The sequence below is a fragment of the Mauremys reevesii genome, linkage group 14 (assembly GCF_016161935.1).
Source record: "Mauremys reevesii isolate NIE-2019 linkage group 14, ASM1616193v1, whole genome shotgun sequence".
In the NCBI taxonomy this organism is placed as follows: Eukaryota; Metazoa; Chordata; order Testudines; family Geoemydidae; genus Mauremys; species Mauremys reevesii.
The window spans coordinates 42,137,159-42,144,281 of record NC_052636.1 but is presented as its reverse complement, the minus strand read 5'-3'; the positions used below and the strand labels follow the sequence as shown (position 1 = coordinate 42,144,281).

The following is a 7,123-nucleotide window of genomic DNA, read 5'->3' as shown; positions in this document are numbered from 1 at the left end:
CCTAATGAGAGTCCCAGACACCTTCTCTATCTAGGAGCTCTTCTGCTCTTTCAGCTGTTCAACCAGCCCCTTCATCCCACAAGCATTGCAGGAGGGAGCGGGAGGGGGAGGGGGAAGCCACTTCACAGGCATTCAGAGAGGGAGAGGAGACAAAAATGGGAATGGGGGAAGTATAACAGACCTATTGAGCATAGAAACCACTGCTGCTCCTACAACAGCAGGGACAGGCCACTAGGAGCTGGGAAAAATTAAGCCATCATGTTTCTGCCTGGTTTTGAACCAGGGACCTTTTGCGTGTTAGGCAAATGTGATAACCACTACACTACAGAAACTCTGTTGTAGGGCTCTGCCCCTCCCTTCATAAGAACAGAAGAATGGCCAGACTGGGTCAGACCAAAGGTCCATCCAACCTCATATCCTATCTGCCAACAGTGGCCAATGCCAGGTGCCCCAGAGGGACTGAACCTAACAGGTAATGATCAAGTGATCTCTCTCCTGCCATCCATCTCCACCCTCTGACAAACAGAGGCTTGGGATACCATTCCTTACCCAGGCTGCCTAATAGCCATTAATGGACTTCACCTCCATGAATTTATCTGCAAAAATAATGAGGAGTACTTGTGGCACCTTAGAGACTAACAAACTTATTTGAGCATAAGCTTTCATGGGCTAAAATCCACTTAATCAGATGCATACAGTGGGAAATACAGCAAGAAGATATATATATACACAGAGAACATGAAAAAATGGGTGTTGCCATCCACACTATAATGAGAGTGAGCAGTTAAGGTGAGCTATTATCAGCAGGAGAAAAAAACTTGTAGTGATAATCAGGATGGCCCATTTCCAACAGTTGACAAGAAGGTGTGAGTAACAGTAGGGGGACAAATAAACATGGGGAAATAGTTTTACTTTGTGTAATGACCCACCCACTCCCAGTCTTTATTCAAGCCTAATTTAATGGTGTCCAGTTTGCAAATTAATTCCAATTCAGCATCTCTCGTGGGAGTCTGTTGTTGAAGGTTTTTTGTTGTAATATTGCGACTTTTAGGTCTGTAATCGAGTGACCAGGGAGATTGAAGTGTTCTCTGGCTGTGTTTGAATGTTATAATTCTTGATGTCTGATTTGTGTCCATTTATTCTTTTATGTAGAGACTCTCTGGTTTGGCCAATGTACATGGCAGAGGGGTATTGCTGGCACATGATGGCACATATCACATTGGTAGATGTGCAGGTGAATGAGCCCCTGATGGCATGGCTGATGTGATTAGGTCCTATGATGGTGTCCCCTGAATAGATATGTGGACAGAGTTGGCAATGGGCTTTGTTGCAAGGATAGGTTCCTGGGTTAGTGTTTTTGTTGTGTGGTTGCTGGTAAGTATTTGCTTCAGGTTGGGGGGCTGTCAGTAAGCAAGGACTGGCCTGTCTCCCAAGATCTGTGAGAGTGAGGGATTGTCCTTCAGGACGGGTTGTAGATCCTTGATGATGCACTGGAGAGGTTTTAGTTGGGGGCTGAAGGTGACGGCTAGTGGGGTTCTGTTACTTTCTTTGTTGGGCCTGTCCTGTAGTAGGTGACTTCTGGGTACTCTTCTGGCTCTGTCAATCCGCTTCTTCACTTCAGCAGGTGGGTACTGTAGTTGTAAGAACGCTTGATAGAGATCTTGTAGGTGTTTGTCTCTGTCTGAGGGGTTGGAGCAAATGCGGTTGTATCTTAGAGCTTGGCTGTAGACAATGGATTGTGTGATGTGGTCTGGGTGAAAGCTGGAGATGTAGGTAAGTATAGCGTTCAGTATGTTTCCGGTATAGGGTGGTATTTATGTGACCATCACTTATTAGCACAGTAGTGTCCAGGAAGTGGATCTCTTGTGTGGACTGGTCCAGGCAGAGATTGTAGGTGGGATGGAAATTGTTGAAATCATGGTGGAATTCCTCAAGGGTTTTCTTTTCCATGGGACCAGATGATGAAGATGTCATCAGTGTAGCACAAGTAGAGTAGGGGCATTAGGGGACGAGAGCTGAGGAAGCGTTGTTCTAAGTCAGCCATAAAAACGTTGGCATACTGTGGGGCCATGCGAGTACCCATAGCAGTGCCGCTGACTTGAAGGTACACATTGTCCCCAAATGTGAAATAGTTATGGGTGAGGACAAAGTCACAAAGTTCAGCCTCCAGGTTTGCTGTGACATTATCGGGGATACTGTTCCTGACGGCTTGTAGTCCATCTTTGTGTGGAATGATGATGGAGCGTCGGCACAGCCAGACAATCCTGCTGTCAGGGTGCCAATGCCTGAGATGATGGGGCATCCAGGATTTCCAGGTTTATGGATCTTGGGTAGCAGATAGAATAACCCTGGTTGGGATTCGACTGTCTTATTGCCAAGGGACAGAGAAACTCGGCCAGCCGCAGGGGGTGCATAACACCGCCCTAGTGTGGGGGTGACAGCGCCTCCAAGATCCTGACACCCCTATTGGTTCCACTGCTGGTTGTTTTCCTTTCCGGTGGGACTTTGGGCAAGTTGCTCCCCCCTCTAGGGCTCCGTCAACAGCAGGCAAATGGGGATTTCGTACCTTCCCGCTATTGGAAAGTGCTGGGAGAATCCCCCAGCCAAAGCTGCTCTGACAGCGCTAAGCAGCATCTGACCATTCAAGGTCAGAGCGCACTGCCCAGGAGGAGGAGTGTTTGGCTCTGGGGTTTCACTTCAGCCCAGTCTAGAGAGAGAGGCCCAGCCATGGGGTTTGGCTCAAGAAGACCAAGTCTCCAATTTGTTACGGGTGTTTTGAATTCCAATCCTGAGCTCCAAAGTGCTTGGTGTCATTTGCACATTTTAGAAGCATGCTCTCCACTCCATTTTCCAAATCATTCATGAAACTATTGAATAGTACCGGACCCTGGACTGATCCCTGCCGGACGCACTAGCTGCCCCTCTCCGTTGGGCAGCCAAACCTGGAGAGGGGCCCTTGGAGTCTGGGCTTTCAACCAGCTCTGCACCCACATGACAGTGATTGCATCTAGACCGCATTTCCCTCGTTTGCTTGTGAGAATGTCCTGCGGGACTGTGTCAAAAGTCTTAGTAACCCCGAGATAGATCCCATTTACTGTTTACCCACCTCCACTAGGCCCAGAACCCTGCCAAAGAAGGAAAGAGGCTGGGTTTGGGATGATTTGTTCTTGACAAATCCATGCTCACTCGTCCTAAGAATCAAATTATCCTGTAGGTGCTGCTGACAAACTGAGTGTTTAAGAATGTATTCCAGTATCTCTCCAGCTATGGAAGTCAGGCTAGGTAGTCTGCAAGTCCAAGGGGTCTCTTTGTTCCCCTTTGAAAGATAGGTCCTGTCTTGTTCATGGATGGGAAGATGTTCTTTTTCAGGGCTCTCAGACGAGAACTGGGGCACAACACCTGGTTTGTTAAGGCCACAAAAATGGAGGCAGGAACCTCTTCTCTCCTGCTGGCAAAGAACCCCAGGTACCGAAAAGACAGAGACTCACACCCCTGAATGGGCTTTAGAAAAAGCAGTGGTTAAAAAGTTTGGCCCCGACCATTTCTTATTTCCGCAGACTAGACATTTTAGCAAACTTTAGAATTCCTTGGGGCTAAACACCGTGAAACTCCCCTTTCTCCTTCACAGAGGGCTTTATCGCCCCTTATCTCACTCAGGCTCACGACTGCCCAGAGCTCGAGAACTGTTCCTGTTCCCACTGGACAGATGGGGAGGAGCCTGAGGTCCAGAGAAGGGAAATGACCTACCCAAGGGCCTACACCGCAAGGCAGTGGCAGAGCCAGAAAGAGAAGCCACCAGTTCCGACTCCTGACAGACAAAAAAACTCCAGAGGCAGGGATAGATCCCAGGAATCGAGATGGTGGGGAAATTTCATTCAAACTGTTTCTGTCAGAAAATCCCATTCAGACTAAACCAGTTTGTTTCTCGAAATCATAACAAGTGGGATGAAAGTTCTTTGCAAAAAGATTTTGTTGCAAAACAAAAGCATCTCCTGTTTGTCACAGTGTGTTAGATTGTCTCGTCACACACAAAGAGGAGACACTTAGATCTCAAAAATTAGATAAGATGCTTCAATCTGAGCTAAGTCGTTGCTGCTTTTAACAATTTAAAAATAAAAAAAATACAAATAAAATAGACTGTTTCAGCTATTCTATTATGTCATAATCTGCTCTGAGTAAACGTGATAGGACACCTCATATTATGCACTACTCCTAGTGACACTCTCCAATGGATCCCCATCCTCCACCTACCGTGAGGTAGGTAGGAGCGGATCATTATTATCCCTCCTTGAAAGAGGGAGAAGCTAAGGCTGAGAAAGGAGAATTGACTTGTTTGAGGTCACACAGCCAGTCAGTGGCAGAGTTGGGAACAGGACCCAAGAGCCCTGATTTTCAAACTAACCATCGGATCTTGAATTTCAGACATTGAATGACCTGAATAAAGTGCTCTGATGAGCTCCAGAGCAACAGCAGTGCACAGGAATTATCCAGCAAGTATTTGAGGAGAACTGCAATGTTAGAAGACTAACAAATTTATTTTAGCATGAGCTTTCGTGAGCTGCAGCTCACTTCTTCGGATGCATCTCACGAAAGCTCATGCTAAAATAAATTTGTTAGTCTTTAAGGTGCCACAAGTACTCCTGTTCTTTTTGCGGATATAGACTAACACGGCTGCTACTCTGAAACCTGCAATGTTAGAGAGAATCATGAACTGCTCAGAGACCATTAATGTAGAGAAGCAGCAAAATTCGTCAAACATAGAACTGGTTCTGACTTATTTCCTTGGTCTTGAAAGAGAACAACAAGGACCTGAGTCTCCTCCCTGTCAATAACCCCCTGCTCAGCCAATCAGGGTAGAGACTGAGGACGGGAGGCTGAGGGTTCTCACCAGAGAGCCCAAAGGATGGCCCAGGTCACTGGTGGGGATCAAATAAAATTCAGAAGAAAATTCGGCCTCCTTAAGCTCGTGTTTTCCATGCCTAGAATTCACCTGTAACCAGATGGATCAGACTGAACAGGTTTCAAACCTCCAGGAGGCTTTTACCTTCCAAACAGGGACGTCTGTTTTCTAGTAAAAACACTAAAAGGGAAGGAGAAAACTCAAAAGAGGTTCCTTGTGGCGCTCACGTCCGTGAACCCGAATACTCCCTCAGTCCTCAAAGAGAGACCTGGAGAAGGAGACTTGCTGAAGCAAAGCCACAGGGGTCTCTGAGGTTTCCCTGGCCCCTCGCCCCTGTCCTTCCTGGCTGATGTCAGCATCTCTCTGTGAGGTCACCACCTCCCCACCACCTTGGACCAATAGTCTGAGATCCTGCCAAAGGCCTTTGTGATGTCACTGCCACACCCCTCCCTTGCTGGGCTAATGTCCTGCCCCTGGCCAGGCACTTTGGAGGTTTGAGCTACTCCAGGTGGATCACCCCACTCAAGGAGCGTTCGTTCTAGACAGAACTGACACCAACTTGTCTGGCTGGGGTGTTCCCTGGAAGCAGAGCACAAGTTTGAAATACGGGCAGCATAGAGCCTATAATCATAACGTCAACTACAAAAATGATACACATCTAGAGATAGCATCATTATAATCAGCCAATCAGAACCTCTCCATAGACCCCTTACACGACAACCTTTCTACAATATTTTTGCCTTGGGTGTAAAAATAGCTAGTTACGGCTCTGGGACCCCATATTGCGCTAGTTGCTGTACAATCCCTGGCCAACACTGGGACACTCAGGGGGTTCCCCTCAACTTCCCTGAGCCTCTGCTGCCCAACTGCTTCTGACTCCATCTGGATCACCCCCCCCCCGCAAAAAACCCACCTTTCCAAACAGTCCTTCTTTCCCTGCCCCCTGGTTCTGCTTTCACACCCTGGGCCCATCTCCTCTCTTCGTCCCTCCCCCACCCCCAGGTGAGCAGAGATGGAGGCAACTTCAGCCACTGGAGCCAGCCCCAGCGAGCGCTGCAGCCCAGGGGGGTGTTTGCAGACACAGGAAGGGAGCAGCTGGGAGCGATGGGTGCTGGGAAGTAGGAGGCAGGAGAACAAAGCCCAGAGACCCAACATGGGGCAGCTCCTGGGGGTGGGGCTCAGGCGCAGGCCGGGGGCGGGGCAGCTCCTGGGGCGGGCTCTGACAGCCCGGGGTGGGGCAGCTCCTGGGGCAGGGCTCTGGCACAGCCCGGGGTGGGGCAGCTCCTGGGGCGGGGCTCTGGCACAGCCCGGGGCGGGGCGGCTCCTGGGAGCGGGGCTCTGGCACAGCCCGGGGGTGGGGCAGCTCCTGGGGCGGGGCTCTGGCACAGCCCGGGGTAGGGCAGCTCCTGGGGCGGGGCTCTGGCATAACCCAGGGGCGGGGCAGCTCCTGGGGGCGGGGCTCTGGCACAGCCCGGGGGCGGGGCAGCTCCTGGGGGCGGGGCTCTGGCACAGCCCGGGGGCGGGGCAGCTCCTGGGGGCGGGGCTCTGGCACAGCCCGGGGGCGGGGCAGCTCCTGGGGGCGGGGCTCTGGCACAGCCCGGGGGCGGGGCAGCTCCTGGGGGCGGGGCTCTGGCACAGCCCGGGGCGGGGCAGCTCCTGGGGGCGGGGCTCTGGCACATTGTGACGCAGGAGCCCGGGCTCAGCAGCTGCTCCCTGGTGGCCACGTGCTGCCAGCAGCGCTGGAGCCGCCCGGGCCGGAGCGGAGCCGCTGTTCTCAGCTGCAGCAGGAGCTGCCCCCGGCCCCGCTGGGCTCCAGGTGGGGACAGAGCCTGGGGCCCGGGGTTCCCCGGGGGGCGGCTGGCCGGGGGGGCGGGGCGCGGCGGGAGCTGCCGGCGGGGGGCAGGCGGGGGGTTGATCGGTCTCTGGGCACCAGGGGAGCCCCGGGGCAGAGTGTGTGTGTGAGTGTCCCGGGCCCAGGCGTGCGCATGGGGGGAGCCCCGGCACCGCAATGCCATGAGCCCCGGCTGGGAGGCTGCCCTCCCGTGGGGGCTCCGGGGAGGAGGCTGCGGCGGCTGCAGGCGGGTGCTCGGCCCCCCCGGGAATGACCCGCTGCCGGCAGCTTGTGGCGCCTTCTCCGCGGAGCTTTTCCCCGGGGGCGGCCTGGGCGCAGCTGCGATCAGCTGTTTGCTGGGCAGGCTCCGCTCCGCTGCTCCCCCCCCCGCT

The 7,123-nt window shown here is 52.6% G+C and overlaps 1 non-coding gene across 1 annotated transcript; it reads right to left on the bottom strand.

Moving 5' to 3' along the window:
• Positions 1-259: 259 nt before the first annotated feature.
• TRNAV-AAC lies at positions 260-332 on the bottom strand. The gene has a single exon. It is a non-coding gene; the product is annotated as a tRNA-Val (tRNA).
• Between the last annotated feature and the right edge of the window lie 6,791 nt (positions 333-7,123).